The sequence below is a fragment of the Misgurnus anguillicaudatus genome, chromosome 21 (genome assembly GCF_027580225.2).
Source record: "Misgurnus anguillicaudatus chromosome 21, ASM2758022v2, whole genome shotgun sequence".
Taxonomy (NCBI): domain Eukaryota; kingdom Metazoa; phylum Chordata; class Actinopteri; order Cypriniformes; family Cobitidae; genus Misgurnus; species Misgurnus anguillicaudatus.
The window spans coordinates 34,339,723-34,366,902 of record NC_073357.2 but is presented as its reverse complement, the minus strand read 5'-3'; the positions used below and the strand labels follow the sequence as shown (position 1 = coordinate 34,366,902).

Genomic DNA, 27,180 nt, shown 5'->3' with positions numbered 1-27,180 from the left:
TGACTGCATGATTTGCCTCTTTTCTAAGTCCCATGCAGTAATTATCCAATTCAACTGCAGTGGGAACAAATGTGCTGTCTCATTGTGTCTATACTGAACAACTTAGTCTGTCCTTTAGTGCTTCCAATAAGTCTCTACCAGTTAAATGCTGGACAATATTAGTGTTGGCAGGACACAGCACAGGCAGAACACATCAGGTTGGCATGGTTAGAGGCCCCATTGATTGCTTTATGGATTCTTGGAAGAAAAAAATAATGAAGAGGAGAACAGAGAGCTAAAAGTGACGTCTGCTCTCCATTAGAATCCGCTAGGTGTTTTGGCAAACATGAAGAGCCCTGTGCAAATAGAGTTATTGGAAGAGTCTTCTCAGCCTGGTGTTAGCCCTGCTAACCCGGCGCTGTGCAAACAACTTCAAAGAATGTGGCCACCTCCTCCCTGCCCTTTGATGTAGGTATTGATTGAGGCGAGGCAGGTAGTGGATTACAGGAGAACGAGAGAGAAATCTAGAATGAGACTCTGAGGTGCACCAACCAGTCAGAGAGAGGGTCTCCCCTGCCCTCCTGGAAACAGCAGCTGGCGATCAAACAGACCTCCGCCAAAAGCACATCTCCCCAAATAGAAAATAAAAGTAGGGCATGAATTTATTACAGTAACGGTGTCTTCAAGTCCTGGTGGAATTACCGTAATTGCCTGACTACAATAAGTTACTGTCTCGTGTTTTTAATACTCAGAATATTAAGTAGGAAACATATAGACTGTTGGGACATCAATGCAGACAAAAAACAAGCACCTTCAATATTGTGTGCAAACCAAAAGGGAATTTATTATACAAAGTCAATGCAAAGGCACAATTACAAGCAAATTCACACCGGGCATCCCGTATGATGCAAATTGGCCGTCGAGATTGCGGCAAATGCGTAATATTTGACTTGCATCTTTTGTGCAATTTGTAAAATTTCAACTTGAGGGGGAAATTCATACTCCACATTGTCGTGCAAGCCAATCAGTGAAGAGCTTATTCACATGTCCGGTTGCATCAGAAAATGAAGGAGAGGATTATTGTTGCAGCCTGTGTGTACCCAAAAATTTATGAAACTACTACTTATTCATACAGAGACCAGACAAAAAAAGAGATAAAGTGGGACTACTAAAGATATCCTCATAGCTAGGGCTGTCACAATGATTAAATAATCGTCTCATTGCGATCGTTTGACACCATCGTGATGATTTCAGATCACCGCAATGATTGCACATCTCTCTACAAAACACAAGGGGGAGCTGCAGCTTCTGTATGAACGAGACAGTATCAGATGGTGCTCCTTAAGGGACAGTGGATTGCAAAAGCGTTGCAAAGCCATTCAAAAATTCCAGCAATTCCAAATTTAGGGAAGTGAAGGATGCTATTCTTAAGGATCTGTAAGATTTTTTGCAGGCACTACAGACATGTGGTCCAGAACTAATATAACATAAGTAGGATTTCTACTATTTAAGGCCTGTTCTGGTATAATCAGTTTATTTTTATTGCATTTTATTTTCAGTTATTTTTCAGACACTTTATTGTGTTTATGTCTAATGAAGAATTTTCAGGTTTTGAAAGAAAAGACAATTAATCGTCATAATCGTCACAATTTATTAGGCAGTTAATCGTCAGCCAAATTTCATAATCGTGACAGCCCTACTCATCGCATAATGTTTTTTCACATGGGTCACTTTGGTTATGGTGTACTGTACACCCGCCATAACAGTTAAAGGTATAGTGCATATTTATTTCATATTGCATGGTGCACTCTAAGCATTTAAGATTTTGCAAAAAAAAAAAACCGTATGAGGTCATTTTATTATGATTTTGCGGTCATCAACAACAAGGCTGTGCATGGATCTATTTGGTGTTATGGGTGTTGCCATGGAAACAACGATGAAAACATCTCAGTAGCATGGATCATCTAGTAAGTGTTGTCATCTACTAATTATAGTAATTCCCACACAACTACATTGAGTCACTGCTGTGCATTTTCCATATGATTATATAGATGTTTTCTGTTTAAAATAATGTCATTCTGACAGAGGTCCCCTTTGAGTCATTTCTGAGTGCATACTGAATCAAGTGAAAAACACCTGCTTTCAAATCTTTAAAAAAGCCTCAAACTCTCAGGACTCCCTCTTTATTGGGTTGTATGGCTTTAAGTGCTGGAAACCAGTTTGAGACAACTGCATCGATGCATTCAAATGAATCACACATCTGTGTATTTCTCGAACAGAATGTATTATGCAATATAGCCATAACATCAAACTTGCTATTTAATATTCTATCCCGCTGCCTCTGTCTGACTCTGAATACATGATACATTACAGGCCTGGTTCCACAGACAGGGCTTAGATTTAGCCAGGAATATGCTTTAGTAAAATTAAGTAGATTTTATAAATGTGCCTAGGAGAAACCTTACCGGTGTGTATCTTAAGACAAACATTTTTTTTATATGTATTTTAATATGTCAGTGCATGTTTTTAAAGGGCCTTTAAAGCAGGGGACAACTTTCGGGCAGTGCGTAATATCACTACACCTGCTGCAGCCATGTTACGGCAGCAAAGTCCTTGATTATTACACCAGAATGAGAGTATAGCCATATCTGCCTAGAAAATCGCAACTTTTAATTTTACGTCTGTCTTAGTACACGATGTAACTACAGAACAGTCAAGTTTTAAACAAGAAAAATATTGAAACTTTGGTTATTTTTTTGGCGCGATGCTAGTGGTCTGGTCGGATTCAGTGGATTGTGCTGGGCTATGCTAAAAGTGGTAGTGCCAGACCCGGAGATCAGCTGAATGAATTCCAAAACGGTAAGAATCAAATGTTTTTCTCTAGGTGAGCTGGAAAATTAGCATAAATAATAAATGAGTGTCCCTTTAATTTTGTTAATGAACTATATCTGAAGGTGCATGCCACAAGGACTACATTTATGTTTACTACTATAGACAATTTAAGGTTAGATAGATTCCTAGAATGTGTGAGACCTAGGTGTGAATCCTAAATTGGGGTGCAAAGAGTTTTAAGATTATGAAAAATCTTGAACAAACAAGCATTATAAAGAAAAATGAATGAGAAATACAATATAAATATTATTTATTTCAAAGACTTAGTAACTAAAAAGATTCTCCACTATTTCTAGGTCACTAAACAAATAAGCAAATTTTTGACATTGACCATGTTAACTCTGTTTGGCAAAAGGTCAGACTTCGCTGAAGCGAACAATATGCTCTTTGGAACATTCAGATCATTCAACATGGCTCATCGGCTTTTGGGCAAATTTGTGGAGTCCAGGCCTGTGCAAGTGCATTCTCACATGGGGGAATAAACCAGAAGCAAAAGAACTCAACTTCTGGATTTGAAAATGGTAATGTAAAAAAATATTTCTGATAATTTAATTTGTAATGAAAAAAACCTTGTGTATCCCACTGTAAAGGTGTCATGAAACACTTGATGAGGATACAATTCTTTTAAGAATTCTCAAGTGCATGCACTTAAATATTAATGTTTCTAATATAAGCCTAGCGGTTAAATCTTGTTCGAATGCATTTCATTTATGATCCAAAAGCAAACATGAGCAAGGTTTTCCTTAAAGTAAGTGCAGATGTAATAATCAGAACATAAATAAGTGTAAGGAATGCAAACTATTTATATATATATATACAGTACTGTGCAAAACCCTGACTGTGGGTTCACAACAGCCACGCTTGAGGCGTCAAATTCGTGTCTACCGCGCCTCATTCGTGCTGCGAGACCTCCAGACGCGCCGTGCTTCAGCGCGTCTTCACATTGACTTAACATTGAAATCACTCGCGCTTGACGACTCTACCGCAGCTGGTGTGAACACAGCATTAGGGGGCATGCACACCAAAGCTTTTATGCCCGCGGCCGGCGCATGTTTTCAATTGTCTCCAGTGAAAGCTCGGTGTTTTTCAAATAAGCCAGCAGCTAGTGGTTTTTTTCGAGCGTCGAGAGTTGAAAGAGATTTGACTTTGGGTGAAAAGCTCCGCTCGTCAATGTCAGTTCTCACGTGGTCATCTAATCACAGTGGAGGAGGGGCGGGACATTACCACAGCAACCAACCGGCTCACAGCTGAAGTATCAGAGCTACCAAAGCGCTCCGCTAAAGAAAGCTGGCACTCAGCTGAATAACAGCTGGCATTTGCCGTTGTCCAGGCGTTTTTAGCCGTGTTTAAAAGTTTTGGTGTGCACAACCCCTTCATTAGGCCATCATTAGATTTTTTTCTCGAGTAGGAGTGTGATATAGCTCTATATCATCACGGCTGTGATGATATAGAGCTATATCACACGACTCCGAGAGCGATATTGCTTTTATACAACAGATCGATGGCACACATTTGAAAAACGAAAACTAGAAAACAACAACGGAGTAATTTTAAAAGCCTCTTTGTTTGAGAACTACTTCTTCCGCCACGGATTTGAGGGCGGCCAGAATGACAGGTAATACTTTCGGCTGCATTGAATCTCATATTAACTCAATGGACGGATTCACCGTTTTTTAAATATAACAATTTCTTGGTCACAAAGTGTAGTTTTAAGATTAGTTCAGTCGAGAATGTATATGTATTATATTTAAATCTACAGTCGATTAGTAAAGATAGCGCCTGTTTGAACGTTTGCTTAGTGAGATTCGGTACGTATGAGAACCAAAGCATGAGCGGACGTCAGTGTTCACTCGCCCCGCTGACCACCGCCCTCTCTGGGCTACATCTCTGACAGGGATTCCCTGGCTCTCATGTTGGCCTGATGGTCAAAAATTAGATCAAATAAGCAGTATTTGGTGTCATGATGAAACTATTACTTGTTTCTTATTCATATTTAGTGTCTTTTGTGTTGTTTTAAAACTATACTTCTATAATGTTACTATTGGTTTACCATTTCATCTTAACGCGATACGAGCACTCGGTTATTATTAGACTTCGTTCTTGTCAGAAGTGTCAGAGAGATGTTTTTGCATGCTGCTTATAAATATACCAGTGGCGATATCTCATAACATGTTTAAATAGTCACGTCACGATTAAATAAATGATCAATGTCCACATTTAAAAGCTGCGGTGCTTACCTGCAGTTTCACGGTGTTTTTGCGTTCTGGTAAGAGATATAGCTCCAGAAAAAAATGAGTGTTTACATTCCTCTTTCCAAGTGTTAATCGTCCACACGATGTGACAAGACATTACTCCCATTAACTTTAACGTAACATCCAAGAGCGCTGATCTTTGACGGAATAATAACTTCCGATTGGGGATTCACAGACTGATTTATGAGCTAGTGAACTAATTAGACACACGGAGAGTGATTCAAAACAGCGCGGTTGTGTGTCTGCAGTTTTTCCATTCAGAGATGAGCCTGTTTAGAGGACCTCCATTCACTAGGTGGCGGAATGATACGAAAGGTGAAGCGGTTATTGTGCCGTTATCAGTAGAATATTGCACGTCTCTTAGCCAATCAGATTCGAGAACCAGAAAGAACTGTTGTATAATGACCATATATAATTGTCTCATTCTCTTATAGAATACAACCAGAAAATGTCTATGTAAATTACATGCTATAAAACCCGGTTTCACAGACAAGGCTTAGCAAAAGCCATGACTAGGCCTTATTTAAATTAAGATGTTTAAGCATCTTTTATAAACATGCCATAGAAACCGACGTTACTGGTGTGTATCTTGAAACAAATCAATGACCCTGGCATATTTAAAATGCTTTTGTTTTTTTTTCCTGTATTTCTATCTGTATATTAATAGAGACCTGAAAATATATGGATGATTTTTAAAACTTTGCTTAAACAACAAAGACGGTGGTGGCCAAAGCTTGGGCACAATACTGTTTATATACTGTATGTACTATACTAAATATAGTTTTATCTTTATCACCTAGACTATTGAGTATTCTTTCATTTTCTAATCATTTCTTATAGTACAATAAACCAGATAAAAAGTTATCATATGAAGAATCATAAACATGCTCATACAACCTGACAACTTTGGAAACTCTGAGCAAAGCTCACTTAAGTGAACTGTGTCCCATACTTATTCTCTCGCTCTCTCTCTCTCGCTCTCCCTCTGTGTGTGTGTGTGTGTGTGTGTGTGTGTGTGTGTGTGTGTGTGTGTGTGTGTGTGTGTGTGTGTGTGTGTGTTTCAATTACACACTCAAGTCTGTGCTCAGACAGGTTGTACAACAGTCATAAATGGGGTCATTTTTAAGCTGACTCAAGTTGCTTTTGTGTGCAAAAGCTTTTTATCTCTTCCTCTTGACCCACATTACAGGAAATACAACGATTTGCTCTTTTTCACAGATAAATGAGTCACCTATTTAGTAATTGAAGCACAAACACACTTAGAAGAGAGATTTCTAAGAACTCTGTAATCCACACACTCCACTGTAAGCATGCAGATGCTTGAGACAAACAAATTTACCAAATGCTTGAGAGTGCTTGAGTTACATTGCCCAAATTGTTCTACTACTAGACTATACCAGTTATGTGAGTCATATGATAGGAGGGCCAGTAACAAAAGATTTGAATAAATAAAACTTGAGATGGCTTTGTGGAAAGCAGGCGTGAATGTCGCTGGTTGAACTTTAAAGAGGAATCACATGAAACATTTTGCTTGTGGCTGGAGAAGGCCACTGCAGCCACACGCTGGAAGCCTGGATACACAGGAGTTTAAGCTGGCTGCTCAAGCACGGCTCAAATGAGACATCAGAGAAGAGGACATGTGTCAAACTTGTCCATGTATGTTCTGGACTTTCTTATATCAGAGAGGATTTTATTGTTTGTCATGCAGGTCCAGAGAAAAATGATGTGTTCGGGCAGGGGCGATTTCATGGAAAAGACAGAATATCTAAGAAGAGCAGAAAAAAGAAAGAAATCAGTGGTATGTGACAGAAACACAGAGAAACTACAGCCAGTGAGAGTCCATACTGGGAATATCTGAACCATAACGGAAGCTAAATGTGCCTAAGAGAGATAAAGAACAGACAGCGAGACAGAGATGGAGAGAGAGAGAGAGAAAATACTCAGCATTGTTTCTTTGTAAAGGTTATAACCTAAGAATGCCTCCCAATATTTGCAATAAAATCTGCCATACTTTCTTGCATAAATTTGATGGGCACATTGATAATTCGCCAAAGCTGCCTATACTGTATGGAGTACATAATACATGCATCTACTCCTACAAGTTCTATATCCAGATCAATAAAATATATTCTATACTGTAGCTTTATATATGTATCTATACACTGATACTGAGAAAACCTGTGCATCATGTACAGTATTGGGTAAGCTGAGAGATGCCAATTACAACTTGTGTTATGGTAGTCACTTCCCGTTCAACGCTGCTGCATGATCTAAGCTTGAAGCTCCGTCAAGTTTATCATCTATAATCCTTTTTAACTATTTTATTCCTATAAAACTTATTAGTTTAACTCAGGAATACTTTATCTTGACATTATATGTTAGCTCTAGGAGACATTATCAGGAAACATAAGTTTTCACTGCTATGCAGATGATACCCAGCTTTACATCTCCTCACATCCTAGCGGAACCCACCAGTTTTCTAAGCTAACAGACTGTATTAGCGATATTAGTGACTGGATGGCAAATAATTTCTTTATGCTAAACTCCAATAAGACAGAGATACTTATTATTGAACCGAATTGCTCCAAACTAAATATGTCAGATTACAAGTTGCCCATAAACGGCTGCACAGTTGTGCCGTCTTCCAAAGTCAAGAACCTAGGTGTGATGTTCGACAGCAATCTATCTTTCAATAGTCATATCTTTAACGTCTGCTGCAAAGCATTCTTCCATCTTAGAAATATCTCAAAAATACGCCATATGCTATCTGCATTAGACTTTTATGACTTTAAAAATAAACTATTGTAAAACGTTATTTGGGGGATGTCACGCAAATCAGGTAAACAAGCTTCAGCTGGTTCAAAACAGCACTGCAAGAGTCAAACGCGGTAGAGGCGTTAAAAATGCACTATTCACACGTAGTTGGATGCTTGAACAGTTTAAGTTTACTCGCTTATTTTTCAACTTGCGTGTTTCCCGCAGCAAAGCTCAATTCGCACCACCGCATTTGCACGTACCGCGCCACAGGATGTCTATTCGAGTCTTTGCATTGATTAACATGTAAATCACTCACGCTTGCCGCCTCTTCCGCGTCTGGTGTGAATGCCACATAAGAAGTATGATCACATAAGCCCAATTATGGCATCTTTACACTGGTTACCAGTAAAATATTGCATACATTTTAAAATATTGCTAATCACTAAGGGTGTCAAGATTTCTATTTTAAATCGGAATCAATTGAAATTAAGTCACAACCTCAAACTTCGAATAAAAAAATGGAATCATCGATGCTGCCATGCCCCCATGTCAAATCCTCGGCATGCCAAGCGAAAATAAACACACGTGTTGAGTGCTGCGAGTCAACCTCCTCTAACTTCGCTAGCTACAGCCAGTCAAAAGAAAACATGGCAGATGCAGGAGACACCACATGGGAAACAAAAAACACAGCAGAACAGCGTCTGTGCCAGGACTGGTCGTTTCTCTGAACTGAGATCCGCTTAAGTTTCACAACAACTAATTTCAGTTGCTTAAGAGTTATGGAAACAGCATTTAAACATGACTTATTGTATCACAATCTTGTCTGACGGTAATAAAAGCGCATTTTTAAGGTGCAAAGTTCTGACAGGAATGTTCATCTGACAGGAAGTTTTTTATTAAAACGAACCGTGGCCTTAGAACCGAAAATGTAATCGAATCGAGGATTTGGAGAATCGTGACACCCCTACTAATCACCTATAAAGCCTTAAATGGCCTAGCACCTTCGCATCTTCGAGAACTACTATCAGAATACAATCCATCACGTACACTGCGGTCGCAAAACTCTGGTCACTTAATTATACCTAGAATATCAAAAGTATCTAAAAGTGGTAGATTCTTTATCTACTTAGCCCCTAAGCTCTGGAATGATTTGCCAAACAATGTTCGAGAATCAGACAGATTCAATAACTTTAAGTCTAAACTAAAGACATATCGCTTTTACAAAGCATTCACATAACTTGTCTAGTAAATATACCTATCCCACAATAGTTAGCTTGTCTGGAACAAAGCATTTACATAACTCGTCTGGGTAATATACTTATGCCGCAATAGTTGGCCTGTCCGGAACCGAGCAGGTTTTCAATCACTATACTGTATGACACTTCAATTACATGCGAATGCCCGCTACGCTAATAGGATTTTGATTCTTTTTCCCTGTCTCGTCCTCAAACTCGAGGACTCTGAGATTTACAGACGCAGTTCCTGCTGCCGTGAAGCTCATCACACCACTGCTCTACTCTACTGGCCTTCCTTCAACGTGATGCCCAGCCGATGTCTGACCAACAACCACCAGTCGCCCCCGTCTAATATACCTATTCATATACATACTGTATATTATTTTAAATGCTTTAATTCCCATCATTTTAATTGTATAAAATAGTATCTAATATTTAGTATATCCTCTACAGAATCAGCCATGTCTGTCTCTCTCTCAAGGGTTTTTTTATTCATAGGACTTTTCCCTACTGACAAAGTCAGGGTTTTTTCTTCTAGGAGACTTTTTCAACCCTTAGGGAGTCAGCTGACATTGGCTTAACTTAGAACTCTTTTTTATACATTACATTATTACTAATCTCATTAGTACGGTTTAATTTAAGCTGCTGTACTCTGCATCTTATGTTGTCCATCGATTTTTCTGTGTTTTCTCCTGCTTTTATTAATGTAAAGCTGCTTTGAAACAATTAAATAATTGTGAAAAGCGCTATATAAATAAAATTGAATTGAATTGTAATGTTACCTCTAGTATAAGATTACAGAAAAAACATGATCTTGCAGAAAGACAAGTCGGGATTGGCTACATTTACTCTTGGCTAGAGTAGTGAGGAGGGAATAACCTCCTTTAGCTAAATGACAATTGAAAGAGATGTCTGTATAAGTACCTGCCTTCCACAGTAAGTATATGTGTTGTCCTCACACACACTCCTCATGTATCACTCACACATACTGTATGCAGATAGACTTTCTGACATATTAAGATGCAGACTTGCTGTGGGCATTGAGCACATGGGTAATGCACTTTCCTGATGCATTATTTAGTGTGTGGGACCCTAATTGAGTTTTAATGTCAGTGACTGCTCTCCTGTGAGTGTTTGAGTTTGCACTGAAAGTTAAGATGCCGATAGATGATAGCTGGCCGCTTAAAAGGTCAGATCTGACAGCGGCAGACCTGCTGTGAAACCCTCCTAATGTACACAAACCCACACTGGCACGCAAGCTCAGAAATACACTCACGCTTTCACTTAGAGGTTTGTCTCTGAAACACATACATATGCCAGATTTAAAAAAGAACTACTAGACACTTTTGGATTTTACATGTCGTTTAGGGGGATGTTTATCAGGAAATAAATTATGCAATGTTTGTACAGGTAATAGCAAAAATATCAGGAAATGTACATAGCTCTGGAATCAGAATTTCTGCCTGTCCAAAATTAATGGCCATGGGTGTATCTTCAGGTGTACACTAAAAATGCTGGGTTGTTTAAACCCATGGTTGGGTAAACATGAACAAACCAAACATTTTTTTTTATATTAACCTATAAAATGTCCACCACGAGCTGAAATTCTTCATTTTTTGAGAAAAAAATCAAACCTACACGTGTATTGAAAATATAAATACCAAAACAGACAGGAAAATGTTTTTGCATACAGAATACTGTGGATACTGTGCTTCTTAATGTTAATAGGAAACTCTTTAGTGTGATATTTTCTTGAGCCAAATCCATTCCCCTCATTTTGCAAGTAACCATCCCATAATACTCACTCACCCACATCCTAGATAAAGCAGAGCAATAATTCATTTTTAAAAATCCAGTCGGTAGCTAATTAACGTTGTGAATTCAAGCAGAAAGGTGATGTTTCGCCAGCAAGTTTAATTGTATTGCACACGCTGTAATTTAATGGCTCCAAATGAAACGTGGTTTAACTCCGATAATTGCCAGAATTTGTCTGCTACTCAAAGACATGTGCTCATGTATTTAGTTCTGAGGAAACAAGTTGAGCTTTACCTGACTTCTTTTAATCACTTAATAAGCTTGAATAGCTTTTTGCTCCCAAGACTAATTATGCCGCACAGCAGACAATTATCTTGTGTGTTGATTGCTTACTTTCTAAATGTCTGTGTTTGTCGGATTCGAGAGACCCAAATTGGGTTTGTTACACCCAAGGGGTCAGGGTTTGGCTGGTTAGCTACAGCTGTTAGCTCATGCTGACAGACATCTTAACTTTATCATTACGCAGGCGAAAAACATTCTTCACTGTTCTGTTTAAACACATTTTTTGGCATACATGAGCATTATCTTATATTAGTACTATTATCATACTACTCTTCAAAAACATAAAACAGTCATAGTTTTTCCTAACTGCTGCAAGCGGTTTTAAAATAAAGTGATAGTGACAGGATATTTGGCCTAGGTTGCCTACTTTTAGGGCCGAATGCGCCAAAGTCCCTTAGGGAAGCCGTGCCACCAGGCAGTTATTTTAGTCATGCAAGACTAAAGTCCTATCTACTTGAATGAGGAAACATGGATATCTCTAAAATCATATGCTAAAATCACAATAAAACAGCATATTTCTGACCAACAACTAGTCAAATTGCGCTAAAAACACATTTTTTCGAGATTGTTTAAGCTACTACGAATGCACACAGGTTGGCAAGGGTATAGAGGCCCTCCCCCAGAATCGTCAGAATTTATTGATTGATAATTGGCTCTTTTAAATTAAAGGCAGGACTCCTGTCGCCAGTGCCGCCATATTGAGCATTGCATTGTCTCTTATTTATAGTAATAGAAATGCTCAGTCTTGTTATTTCCAATATCTTTGATTGCCACCAAAGCAACTACTATTGTGATAGGTGAGAATGCTATCTTCATGGTGCCATAGAATGTAAAACTGTATTTACCTAGGCATAGATGAATAATAAATAGAAAAGCCATTTTGTGAGCCTCAAACACGATTGTTTTCTCATTCTTATGTAAACCTCATGCATGCAAAAGACTGCTGGAAAACATCTCAACATAACACTGACTGTGACGTTACAGTCGGGATGTAGGCTACGCCCCAACATTAAACTAAGTACAATGTTGTTATAATGCTAAAAACAAAGTTGTGACTGCTGAGTTAGCGCTATATGCTAAAGTTTAGGCTGAAGTTCTACTATTGTCTTTATAGTTACGTTTTGCAGGTCCATACTGGAAAAATATTCCCACTCAGAAATGTCCATTAACAATCCCCAAACAATTGATTATTCCTAAAATTTTGTATCTTCATATGATACAGGCTTAAACATAAGGTCTGTTTACATACACAAATAGAGCTAAGAGCTGCTCCGAGAAACAGCCAATCAGAGCAGAGCTCAACATTATTATTCATGACCCTTTCAAATAAGGTAATAATAGACTATTTCATACTGGGGGCAAATCTTAGAGTTGTAAATGGACATGTAAAACTATCTCTGGATCATTTTTGCACTTAATAAAGCCAAATACCTTCTATGTAGATATCAGAGAACAATTTAACATATTATTTCAATGCATTCTTAGGCAAAAGTTACATTACACTTATTGCCAAAGCACAAAAGTCTGTAGTAGCAAATCAATGTACACTTACACTACATACTGAAACAGGTCTAGGAACTGTAAAAAAACATATAAAACATCTAAAAAGATTCATTCAGGTTAAATACCACTTACTTTTTATAGTGCAGACACTTTATATGACAGTTTTATTATGTGGGATTTATTATGTGAGAGCATGAGGTAAATATGCTCTATAATGATGGAGTGCAATAGACTGCATGTAACCTACAGAAGTGTGACCTTGTTCTACAGATCTCTGCTCAGTGATTTGAGAATGGAAACTTAATGAGGCAAATAAATATTACCTACAGTCACATGCGCACTTATGCATGCACGCACACAAACACATTTAACCGAATGTATAATCTACTAGGTGCAATCTACTAAAAAGACATTGTGGCCATTTGAAAGCAGAGAAAAGAATAAAAAGAAAAGAGTTGTTCTGTACAGTAGGCTATATATCAATTAGCGTAAAGTAAAGTAAAGTAAAGTAAAGTAAAGTAAAGTAAAGTAAAGTAAAGTAAAGTAAAGTAAAGTAAAGTAAAGTAAAGTAAAGTAAAGTAAAGTAAAGTAAAGTGTGTTGTGGCATTTTAACATACAGACACATGAAAAGATAAATTCAGGCACTGAATCGTAAAGATCAAAATAATAGTCATCATTATTTACACAGAGATTGTATTAGATTGAGATTCTAAATGAAGTTTATTTGCATTACTGAGTATGCACACCCAGTATCAGTCACTGTGATTACATTAAACTGGAGATATGTTGAAGTGTAAGGTCTGAGAAAGAGGGCATATTAAGCGATATACAGTTAGGGAGCGTGCACACCAAAACTTTTAAACGTGTGGAGGACGCCAAATGTCAGCTGTTTTTTCAGCTGAGTGCCAGCTTTCTTCAGCCGAGCGCTTTTTAGCTGTGATACTTGAGCTATGAGCCGGTTGGTTGTTGTGATACTTGTCCCGCACCTCCTCCACTGTGATTGGACGGCGATGTGAGAACTAACATTGACAGGCGAAGCTTTTCACCCAAAGTTGAATCTCTTTCAACTCTCGACACTCAGCGCGGAAAAAACACCGAGCGCCGGTTTTCAGCACAGAAGAAAACCACTAGCTGCTGGCTTATTTGAAAAACGCAGAGGTTCCATTGGAAACAATTGAATACATACGCCGTTTTTTTAGCCGAGCACTTTTTAGCTGTGATACATGAGCTGTGAGCTGGTTGGTTTTTGTGATACTTGTCCCGCCCCTCCTTCACTGTGATTAGACGGGGATGTGAGAACTGACATTGACGAGCAAAGCTTTTCAACCAAAGTTGAATCTCTATCGAAAAACTGACGAACGCCGGCTTATTTGAAAAACGCAGAGCTTCCATTAAAAACAATTGAAAACATGCGCCGGCCGCGAGCGTAAAAGCTTTGGTGTGCACGCCCCCTTAGAATCCCTAAGTTTTAGTTTTTCCTTATTTTAATTTATATGACCAAATGACTTTTTGGAATTGGCAACGTTTATAAAAAACTGCAGTCTGTTATGTCTGGGGATGAACTACTACAAGTAGGAATTTCCAAATACCAAGGAAAGAAATGAGGACAGATTTTCAGATTTTTTATGACTGCCTTCCACGTGTTTTTGGGATATGTGACTGCGGTTGGTCCATGGGTCATGTGATCTCTCACTCTCAGGCATGGTGTGTGGTCTGCTCACCCGCCAGCTCAAAACCAGTGATGTGAATAACTGGATTCTGAAGGGAACTTAACTAAGATTACTCACAGCTTATACACATAACCTATAAACAACTGTATTTTTGCTAATAATCTAACTGTTGCTCTAAATTGTGAAACCACAATTCCGGTTTTGCTCCCTCAAAGGTCCAATAAATTGATGTTTTACTGATGTGCTCTGTCCAGAGAGGAATGCGTTCCTCAATACAGCAGGTCTGAGATCAGTTTGACCTTGCAGTTCTGCCAGGACACAGATGTTAGGATGTGGAGTAGGAACACCAAACTGACGACATATTTGCAGCCTGTTTAAACAGAAAACAGATGTACAATATCTCAGCCTGCCTGCTGTAGAGTTGTGGTGCTTCTGACTGTAAATTGTAATATCCACCTGCTTTAGAAATCACTATGGTTTGTAAAGTTTTTAAGTTCATCTTTAAAGACGTGTGCAATGTCTTTTGAGGGAAAACAGGCTGTGTTTCTTTTCAGTACTGAGGGGGTTTATTTTCCCTGTGGTATTAGAGGCAAACCTGAAGTAAATTTTGCTTGGCGACCAGAAAAAAATAACGTACAAATATTTTCAAGGAAGCTGGCCCAGGTTAAAAAAAACGTGTTAGCTCCCCACCACCCCACCTCCAGGCATGAAGCACTGGACCTCTGCTGCTGAACCGACCGACGTGTCTGTTTATTTTTCCCATGCCTACCGCAAATTCCAACATTTCCCCTCAGTGAAAAGATCCATGTGTTCCTAGGCCAAGAAACAGAAAGAGAAGAGGAAGAAAACAGGGGGGAGGCCGAGAGTTTGGGCAGGAAAATATCAACAAGTCGTCATTTACATCAGAACGAAAACAAATAAATCGCGGAGGAAAGAGCTGCTAAGGAGTTTGGGACGTTTTGTACAAAAGGAATCCATCTCATGTGGTTTAGGCAGCCTGCCAGCGAAATCTAATGTGGCTTTATATACAAAGAAATTGCCTAGTTTAACATAATGAATATTCAATCATGCATGTATCCTATAAAGCAATTTCACAGGAGTAACTAAAAGCCTGTTTTGTTTATACAGTAACAAGATAGTGGGAAGAAAATGAAAAGCGAAACAGTTGACCAATTAAGGCCTGTAAATCTCACGCTGGATTAAACGTTTATACCATTGGCACACTCTTGGCAATATGAGTTTCAGGATTGACAGGACTTCAAACCGAATATTGGTCATGACACAGACCCAGTGCAATTTACTTTAAAGGTGCCATAAAATGGAAAACTGTATTTACCTAAGCATAGATGAATAATAAGAGTTCTGTACATGGTAATTACATATCGTAAGCCTCAATCGCTATTGTTTCCTCATTCCTAACCCTATGCATGCAAAAGACTGCTGGAAAAAAAGGCCATTCTCAACATAACACTGACTGTGACCCCAAGTTTGAATCAAAATTGTAACAACAAAGCAACAAAAAAAACTAGTTTAAACTTTTTGTAATTTGAAATATACTGCAATAGAAATGTCTCCCATAATAAGAGGACTGTTGTGAAAGTTCCCTATACAAATTTGTGTTCAGCACAGATCCTCTCACTGGACTTTCCCATCTCGGGTAACTGCAGAAAGCCGGGCACAGCACAGGCTTCAATACTCCTCTCAAGGGAAGCTTTAAACTCAAATCAAGAGTTCCTGTGATCTACACACAGACCCCCATTCATCAGTCAGCACCCATGATTACGTTCTGTCACATACTGGCTGCTCCTCACACGTCTGTGTGTTTTCCTAATATCTGCACTGTGTGAATGCATGCGGTCAGATTACATGTGCAGTTCAGGAACCGCAATAGCTAAGAAAATATTAGGTTTTGAAATATTGGAAAAATATTTCACAATATTCCACAAGTCACCTGTTTACAGTTTATTTCTTTTTAAAAAGTGTACAGTTTAAACATCCATAGACAAATTGATGTTAAGTCACCTGTGTGCATTGTAACAATAAATAAAAAGTATTCTGCATGCAGTACCTTAAACTGTAAAAAAGTTATGTCATTGTTATTTTACTTAACAAATTATGTTAAACAATTTTTAACTTGTTTAAGTTATATCAACGTATCACATGTCAGAACTTAAAATAGTATGTTGAATTGACTTGCTGTGTTGTTATTTTTGCATTTAGTTATTTATTTTTCATATTAGTTACTTATTTATTGTAAATGACTATTTATTTACAATGACATTAAAGGGGACATATAATGAAAATCTGACTTTTTCCATGTTTAAGTGCTATAATTTTGTCCCCAGTGCTTCTATCAACCTAGAAAATGTGAAAAAGATCAACCTACACTGCAAAAATGATTTAAGAAAAATAATCTTAGTATTTTTGCTTTGTTTTCAGTAAAAATATAAAAAAATTCTTACATTAAGATGCTTTTTCTTGATGAGCAAAATGACCCAAGAAAATAAGTCTAGTTTTTAGACCAAATTTAAGGGATTTTGTGCATAAAATAAGCAACAAAAAACTGCCTATGGGGTAAGCAAATTTTTCTTGAATTTAGTGTTTAAGAAAAATGTTCAAGATTTTTTGCTTACCCCATTGACAGATATTTTTGCTTGTTTTATGCACAAAATCACTTAAATTTGATATTTTTGGTCTAAAAACTAGACTTATTTTATTGGGTTGTTTTGCTCATCAAGAAAAAGCATCTTAATTAAAGAATTATTTGATATTTTTACTGAAAATAAGACAAAAATACTAAGAGATTTTTTTCGTGAAAATCATTTTTTGCAGTGTAACTGTGTTTTGGTAAACTAACTAAAAAACAAGTCATTGAAATTTGGCTCCCCTTGCGATGTCAAAAGGGGATAACAGTTAACTGCCCCTTAAAGTGCGTGTTGCAGGTTAACCACCACTGTCGATTAATGGGTACATAAATCACTCAAGATATGTGTATAATTTTTAAAATGTCTCAAAAATGGTCTTAAAGACCACTTTTTTTACGTTTTTGGTATTAACGGTTTTTTTAACGCAATTCTGCGATGACGTCACGTTGGGGAGAAGTGGAGAAAGACTCAGCCAGAGCCATAGAGATAGATGAGACATTTATTGCTGTTTAATACTTACGTATATAATTTGGAAATCATATATACATCGTAGGAAATATATAATGTGTTATACTGCAAAGTTACCTTGCTAATTATTATTTATGATATATGTGGAGATAAATAAAACTTCGCAAATCTGCTGATTTGATCCATTCATGTCCTGACCACCAGGCTAGAGATTTTTAAACATCCTTAATCCACACTTACTAGTCTATCAAATAATATCTCAAATATATTGTTTTGTGAAATAAAAGGATGCTTTGTTATATTGTTTATGCGATTATAACGAATCACACGATCATTTTATATGCAGCAGCAGTCAGCAGCTGCAGCATACTCGGATCCGACCGCATACATACTGTAATAAACAGGCGTTCGGCGGCTTTTTACATCACGACAGGCTATGCCATTTGAGGAGGAACCGCTCATTGATCACCGTATTTTTATAAATCCTGTACATGTTTGGACCTGCCGAACAGGTTGAGCACTTTTATATACTTTGTTGAGCAGAGGCTGCACAGTTTGACCAGCGGGCTGCGGGAACCGGACACACATCACGCCGCCAGACAGTGTTGCTAATATAACTCGAAATGTATAACTATTATCAGATCGGCCCGGGAAAGTCCCGACTCTCCCGATTGCCATTACGCTACTGGCTGTAAGAAAGTGAGTGCGTGTGGGTCGCTGGTCCCCGCGAACAGACGTGACGTGCTTCACTCACCTTCCAGGATTAGAGACATGCTGCCAAAACCGTTTGTGCTGAAGATCGCATAAAGTTACACCCATTTCAGGCAGGATCATGGACCCCATCAAGCCAGCATGCACGAGTATGTTAATTGTTTGTTTACTTTCTACACGAAGATATGCTAACGTTATGCTATCTGGCTGTCTGCCTATCTCTCTATACTAGCCTATCCATCTGTCTGTCTATCTATCTGTCTATCTATCTATCTATCTATCTATCTGTCTATCTATCTGTCTGTCTATCTGTCTGTCTATCTGTCTGTCTATCTATCTGTCTGTCTGTCTATCTATCTATCTATCTATCTATCTATCTATGTATTTATCTATTATCTGCGCTATCAGAACTGTACTTTACTCGTCTCTCTATAGTCATTCTCAATGCTCTCAAGGCGGCTTTGGTAAATTCTCTCCCCAGCGTGACGTCATACAGTGCGTTGTGGGGGAAAGGAGAATCATTGCAAACCACTGTACTTTTTCATACTTTTTCGGGTTTTGTGATACCCAACAACATAAAATACAATGGATAACAGTTTAAATGTTTATTATCAACAAGCAAATTGCACAAATTCGTTGAAAAATTTTACCTGCAAAACGCCCTTTAATCTGCACTACCCAAACACGGCAATGCCATTTAGTGCATAGATCAGCTCATTTGCATTTAAAGGGACACACCCAAAAACAACCCATTTTTGCACACACCTACAAAGTGGAAATTTTAACATGCTATAACAAATCATCTATATGTCATTTTGAACTAGAACTTCACATACGTTCTCTGGGAACACCAAAGATTTATTTAACATCCTTAAAACGTCTTGTGAAATGTCCCCTTTAATATTTTTTTCTATTTAAAACAAATGTTTTATTACTTTAAAATGTAATGTTAATTACAGAAGGTTTGTAAACTTTCATCACCAATAATAATGTTATTTTGTAAAGTTTGTGTATATTAAAGCATATATGAGTCAATGTTAGACAATAACTTTAGTAATACTAATAATACATTAGCCGATTTCATGGAAAGTCAATGTTCGTTACAATTAACAGGTCATAAGGTTTATTTTGAACTTGTACTGTAGGTGACCTTAATAAATCGGCTTAGCGACAGCCTAACAGCTTTATTCAAAGCAAATCTGTCCACCACAATAACATGCACCACTAAGCAAAGATTAATTTAATAACTCTTCAATATTCCCCACAGAGAAGGTAACCTCATGTAGTTCATTGTATAAGCTCATATTGTGTCACTAAGTTGACGGTTAAAATGACAAAATGTCATGATGAGTGACTATAAACTGTCCTTATATTGTACTTCCAGTGATTTATTACTAAGCTAGGCAGCTCAAATATACGCTTATATTTCAAGTATATTTCAGATTGTCATTCATCTATTTTGATTGATGAGTTCCCCTTGAACCTATTATGCATAATCCTTTGCTTCTTTTTGTGTGGTCTGTGTCTGGTTTCTGTGTATTGCTCTCATACAGCCCATATTTTGTCCCCATGTCCCTTTGACAGTAGCATTGCTGGCTAAATGGTATACTTGCTGGCTTGCCCTATTATGGTTAGCCTCGAAAACCCCAAAGTTTTCATGCTTTTCCTTCTTTTTTACAAGCCACTTAAACCAAACCCTTTCAGAGGCAGTTAAAATAAGACTTGTGGTTTGCCTCACTAGATAAATGGCTATGGAAAGAAAGAGAGGCCTGGATGATATTACCTCAAGGATATTCAATATCCAGCAGTCAACACAGTGGACAGCACACAACGGCCCACGGTCAACACATGCCAGCTAATGAAACAGCCAGCACTGGCTCACTCGACAAGTAAATAAACAGACTGAACCAGAAGTTATAAATGGAGAATTATCTACTTTTGGTGGTTTCCTGCCCACTAAACAGTCACAGCTGCTTCTGACTGAGGTTAAAAAAGGCAGCCAGTGCTGCCATCTGTAGCACAAAGTTGATAAAGATAGGGGAAGTTTAATCATAGAGCAAAACTCATTATGATCTGTAATAAAACTGCCAAAAGAATATTTTTAAATACATATTAACACTTATTTGCACAAAAAACTAATTGTGTGGTTTTAATGAATCACTCGAGTCTGACCAAAGTAATTCACACACTTTGTTCCCATCTGTATATGTTACACATAATGGAGACTTCATTAACTACTACCCACATGGCCTTTACTCAATTTTAGTTAAGCTTCAAACACCACTAATCCTTATACTTAAAGTGATAAAGCATTGCCTTATATGTAATAGTGTGTTTGGCAGCAATTCCTTTTCAGTGTTTTATTATTAGGAATCTGGATGAAAAGTTGTCAGTGGTTCACAGAACCGAACAAAAATGATACAGTGTAGTAACTTGAGAAAATCTGAAGATAACTTTGAAGTGATCTCTTAACTTTTTCTAGAGCTGAGTATACCGCTGTATACACTCACCTAAAGGATTAATAGGAACACCATAATAATACTGTGTTTGACCCCCTTTCGCATTCAGAACTGCCTTAATTCTACGTGGCATTGAATCAACAAGGTGCTGAAAGCATTCTTTAGAAATGTTGGCCCATATTGATAGGATAGCATCTTGCAGTTGATGGAGATTTGTGGGATGCACATCCAGGGCACCAAGCTCCCGTTCCACCAAATCCCAAAGTTGCTCCATTGGGTTGAGATCTGGTGACTATGGGGGCCATTTTAGTACAGTGAACTCATTGTCATTTTCAAGAAACCAATTTGAAATGATTCGAGCTTTGTGACATGGTGCATTATCTTGCTGGAAGTAGCCATCAGAGGATGGGTACATGGTGGTCATAAAGGGATGGATGCTCAGGTAGGCCACGGCATTTAAACGATGCCCTATTGGCACTAAGGGGCCTAAAGTGTGCCATGAAAATATCCCCCACACCATTACACCACCACCACCCTGCACAGTGGTAACAAGGCATGATGGATCCATGTTCTCGTTCTGTTTACGCCAAATTCTGACTCTACCATCTGAATGTCTCAATAGAAATCGAGACTCATCAGAAAAGGAAACATTTTTCCAGTCTTCAACTGTCCAATTTTGGTGAGCTTGTGCAAATTGTAGCTTCTTTTTCCTATTTGTAGTGGAGATGATTGGTACCCGGTGGGGTCTTCTGCTGTTGTAGCCCATCCGCCTCAAGGTTGTGCGTGTTGTGGCTTCACAAATGCTTTGCTGCATACCTCGGTTGTAATGAGTGGTTATTTCAGTCAAAGTTGCTCTTTTATCAGCTTGAATCAGTCGGCCCATTCTCCTCTGACCTCGAGCATCAACAAAGCATTTTCGCCCACAGGAATGCCGCATACTGGACGTTTTTCCCTTTTTACACCATTCTTTGTAAACCCTAAAAAATGGTTGTGCCTGAAAATCCCAGTAACTGAGCAGATTGTAAAAAAATACTCAGACCGGCCCGTCTGGCACCAACAACCATGCCACGCTCAAAATTGCTTAATCCCCTTTCTTTCTTATTCTGACATTCAGTTTGGAGTTCAGGAGATTGTCTTGACCAGGACCACACCCCGACCACACCCCTAAATGCATTGAAGCAACTGCCATGTGATTGGTTGATTAGATAATTACGTTAATGAGAAATTGAACAGGTGTTTCTAATAATCCTTTAGGTATTATTATATGTATATGTGTGTTAATATAGTTAATATAGCTTTTCTTGTAATGGTCCATCTACAATCTTAAAGACATCACTGTAATCAATATCTCTATGCCTTAATGGTGTTGCTAAGCTTCTGTAAGCTTTTTACATGTATGTTATTCATGATATTAATTTATTTAATTGATCACATGTTTGATAGCTCCTGTATAGCTCAGTGGTCGAGCATTACGTTTGGGTTTTAACCCAGGAAACACACATATTGATAAAAATGCATATCATGTAATGCACTATGAGTCACTTTGGATAAAAGCGTCAGTCAAACCCATTAATGTAAATGTACAACTATTTTATTATATACCATGGGGTTTAGAGGCTTTTCAGCATCTCAGCTTCTCACACACACAGACACACACACATACAGGCACACACACGCGCACATCTCCTATGTACAATATACCATATTTAACTTCCAAGTAAAGTTTTTTGCTAAACAAGCATGCTATAGTACTTATCATAACTGTTGTTTACACACACCTGTTCTCTCTCATGCCGGCCCACAGCTGTGACAGTATCCTGATGGAGGCTGAGAGTGGATCATTGCAGCGATCACTCATGGGAATGGCTTCATTTAACAGGTGAACGCGATCTCTGAATGAGGAGACAGGAAGCAAGTCAGGCCAACAAAAGCTTCAAAACCTGGTTGTGTACTTTAAAAACATCACGTTGGCTATACAAACACGCAATGTTTAATTAGGAGAAACAGAAAAAAGAAAGGATCTGGGGTGGAGTTATGGGCTATTCTATCACTGCAGAGTCATGGAGTTTTATATGAATAGGGAGCTATAAAGGCTAAGCAAACACAGTCAAACTGAATCTGTCAGCAAAGCAGAAACGCAGATTGTCAAGACTATTGTAACAGCGCTGTATAACAGCCTCCAGTATAGCCTCTGTAGTCTGCTGGAATGTAAATAGACTAATGACGCAGAGTGCTACTGATAAAAAAAATTAACAATACAATAGTAATACACTCTCTCATATTTAACATATGTGACCCTGGACCACAAAACCAGTCATTAGTGGCACGAGTATATTTGTAGCAATTGCTAACAATACATTGTATGGGTCAAAATGGGTTTTTTATTCCAAAAATCATTAGGATATTAAAGGTGTAGCGGAGGATTTTCTTGAATTTTAGAAAATAACCGCCTTCTTGATTGACAACTAGGAGGACCAATAATCTTGATGATCCACCCGGAAAAAGAAAATCCTCCGCAATACCTTTAAGTAAAGATATATCTTCCATAAACATATTTTGTACATTTTCTATCGTAACTATAATTTATTTATCATTAGTAATATGTGTTGCTAAGGACTTCATGGTTAACGTTATGGTTAGCTGGCCAATCAGAAGACACTGCACTTTTCAGAACAATGAGCTTTGTAAAAAATCAACGCGTTTGTGTGAAAAATATTGTGTTTTTTAACCATAAACCACGCAAACACACTGTATTGCACCAAATACACAAAATAATGTTGTTTTTAGCAATTTTATAGGTTCTCTTTAAAAGGCGATTTTCTTAATATTTTGATATTTACACCCTCAGATTCCAGATTTTCAAAGAGTTGTGCATCTCTGCCAAATATTGTCCTGTCCTTACACCATACATCATTAGAAAGCTCTTGATGTATAAATCTCAATAAAAAAGACCCTTATGACTAGTTTTCTGGTCTATGGTCACATACAGTAGCTATTACAGTGCATATTACTGCATGATGTCTTATTGGATTTTAATTAGCATTGCAGTTTTAATTGCTGTCATCCACCACATTATTAAGCATTTGTCTGTTGTCTTAGAATTCATTTCCTTAAACTGCAAATACATGAGAAATTAAACGTCCAGCTGGCTAGCACAGAAGTGTTAATCAGTCATATTTATCACAGTGGTTCAGTGAATGTAAGTACTCAAATGTGTGTGCTGTGCTCCAACACAAACAGGCAGCACAGGGAGATAAGAGGCTATTTAGGCAGTAATTAGTGAGTGTAAGAGTGAAATGGTGCTGCTGACAGCGGCAGGCTGGTGTGATATTTGCTAGTTTTGTGTTTAAAGGCAGGCTGAGTAAACAGTACAGGGAAGGTCAATATTATTAGAAGGAGGTCTTGTAAAAGCGAGACTATATGTAGGAGAGGAAGGACTGACAGCTGTTTCCCTGTTCACGCCCTCCACAAACTGATCAAACATGACAGGATGTCAGTTCCTACATGTCATGACTTTAAAGACTTTAAAGCAGAATGATCTCTTAGAAACAGGAGAAAAAGACAAATGTGAGCTTACAGAGAAAGGGAAATGTGATACATTTTAACTATAGACATTATGATATAAAGCATTTCTTTAATTATTTATAAATAAAAGAAATACGCAAAATAATAAAGCAATTTATGTTGGGGTGGAGATTGTTAGTGTGCGTTATAATAAAGCAAACATTGCTTTATCCAATGCTGCCCCCTGCTGAAATTATTATATATTACACCGAAATTGCTTGTGAAAACAGATCCATTCTCAAACAATAAATTGCTTTGTTTGACCAGTTATACTTATTTTGAATGAGATCAATTTGAGTTTAATTTGGGATAATTTCCAATTGCTTCCTATTGTTATTTAAACACATGCACACTATTTTGTGTTTGAACAAAATTACTGTTCCTTATACTGCTATGAAAAGATGTTAAGCTCTCGTTTCATTATCCCGCTTGACTAGACGCTTAAGTTTGCACAGAAATAAGCAGTTAATCTTCACTAAAGATACTTTCTCAGTGGGAGACTACAATATACTGTCAAGTGTGTATGCATACTGTGTGCTTTTGTCAGCCTGTGTGTTTGAGATTCACAATTTGCTTTGACATTTTTCGTCTTCTGCCAACAAAACATAGAATGCTAAGCAAATATCATCAGTCACAGTGTGTGCACAGCAAACCATGTGATAAAACACAAAACAAAAGGGTGCATGGCAAGACACACACACATACATACACATACACACACAGAGAGAGAGAGAGAGAGAGAGAGAGAGAGAGAGAGAGAGAGACCTCCAGTGCATGAGTGCCTGTGGGTCAGTAGTTAAGTCCAGGTGATTAATCTTTCATTTTAAAAGATTAATCCATCATTTTTAAATTTAAGTATCATATTAGTTACAGGTCTTTCTCATATATACGGTAGTACGGTTGATTTGATCCTGTGCTTCTTAGTTCTTTCTAACTTTCATTTAAATGATTAGTTAATTTTCTTAAAATAAAATCCAGATAATTTACTCACCACCATGTCATCCAAAATGTTGATGTCTTTCTTCAGTCGAGAAGAAATTATGTTTTTTGAGGAAAACATTCCAGGATTTTTTTCTAATTTTAATGGACTTTAATGGTTTAACTTGTTCCCTTTCCACTCGATCTTATTTTGCCAAGTGAGAGCTGTCCTCAGGGCAAGATATTGTGTTGACCCAAGGACAACAGTTTTGTAAATAAAACCTAAACCCACTGTTTACTTTCTTCGTGAACAGAAGTGAATCTGTTTCACTACACTCGTTGACACATTAACTTTAGTTTACAGCCGCGGTACAGTGGTTAAAGTAAGTGTTATTTACCTTAACAGTACGTCGTTTTAGTGATAAATTCAGCGAGATTGCACTTCAGGTAAGGCAACGCCGCGCGTTTATTTGACTTCATACGGCGCTGCGCAGACCGATCGAAGTATGACATCAGATCTGTGCATTCGAGTGCGTTCTCGCGGTACCTTGATGTTATATACACCGATCGGTCTGCGCAGCGCCGCGCGCAGTCGACTTGTATACTTCAGGATAAAATATTTTAAAATTTGTATGATATGACCTGTAAAATAATTGCTTATTGAAGTATATAGTTTGTACAATATTAGGATCACTACTTCAGAAAGCAATTAAATTCAAAGATAAAAAGCCATCACTATAACGGTTAGCATAGGCGTAATCAAGTTCTCCCTGACTGTCACATATCCGAAACATTACGGTATATAAATCTGTTATTAACATCCTAAGATGTAACATCGCAAACAGGCCAGGTGTTGTGTCGAAGTCTGTTCCCCCTATGTTCCCCCTATTTTTCCCTTCAGTGTAGTGTTTTTATGGCGTTTTTATCACGTTATAGGTTTTATTATTTATATATTTAAAGTTTTAATGGCTACTGAGATGTATATGTGTCCATTTCTGTAATGTATCTGTATTGTTCTTAATGGTAAGTCAATTATTTTTACAGTATGAATCATATTATATAGTATAATATATAGTAGATATAAATGAAATAAGATGGTTATACAGTAAAAGTACAGTAACAGCTGAGCATCGCGTGCAGTTTTAAAATCAAATTATCGGTTTTGTCATCGTCATTCGTCATCTCATTCTGCCCGCGTTTGAGAAAAACTTCACACGCAAAATTTACCGCCTTTTAGGTTCAGGAGGAGCTTTCACTCCGCAAGGTCGTCGTAAGGTAAAACGTTGTATTTTATAATGTTACGTTGTAATATAATATCTAATCTGCTCTATTATGAACAAAGCAGTGTGATTTGTCTTTGATATCGTTGCAACTCACAATTAGGCCTACAGTATTTTAAGGCTTGTGCTTTTGTCTGGTGCTGTTATCGGCAAACAGGATAACATTTGACGAATTTGTCATGCATGTCAAATTGCTTTCATGATGTTTCAATATGGATTATTTAAAGCGTTGTGCTTTGTTGTGATATTTGAGGTTGCTGCAGCAGCATGCCATGTATGATGGGTCAGGAATTAATGAAAATATAGCTCATCACATATCACACTGAAAAGGCTTTATTTTAAATGAAGAAAATGTTTGAGAAGTGGAAATAAAGTGCCTAACAAGTGTTTATTTAGTATAAAGGCATGTTGGGTAGGGTAGGGGTCCGTATAGGGAGGGATGGCTTTTATTTATCTATAAGTGAAATAATAGATTATAGTGTACACATTAATAAAATAGCTATATTTACAGCTTTAAATTCATATCACTTGCTTGCCTGATTTCATTAAATGTGACTTAATGTGTAAAACTACATGAAGTGTATCATTATAACATTGTAAATCATAAATCTAATCGCATTTGCAGTGCATTTGCATTTTACAATTTTTACGTGCAAAAGGACATATTATAAGACCGATGCAAAATAAAATTGAATTGAAACATCCATCGTTTAGTGTATGAATCATTTTTGTTGAGAAATGGCCACCCAC

At 37.6% G+C, this 27,180-nt stretch overlaps 1 long non-coding RNA gene across 2 annotated transcripts in view; it reads right to left on the bottom strand.

Moving 5' to 3' along the window:
* The window catches only part of LOC141353254 (uncharacterized), a 100,716-nt gene extending 75,077 nt beyond the window's left edge, over positions 1 to 25,639 (bottom strand). The window contains exons 1-2 of one of the 2 annotated variants that reach the window (XR_012360269.1): positions 25,549 to 25,639; positions 22,447 to 22,560 (exon numbers count right to left, since the gene is read on the bottom strand). This is a non-coding gene — a long non-coding RNA (uncharacterized lncRNA). Of the gene's footprint in view, positions 1 to 22,446; positions 22,561 to 25,223; positions 25,306 to 25,548 lie in introns of those variants that run through there. The other variant, XR_012360268.1, reaches the window with a different exon arrangement.
* Positions 25,640 to 27,180: the final 1,541 nt, after the last annotated feature.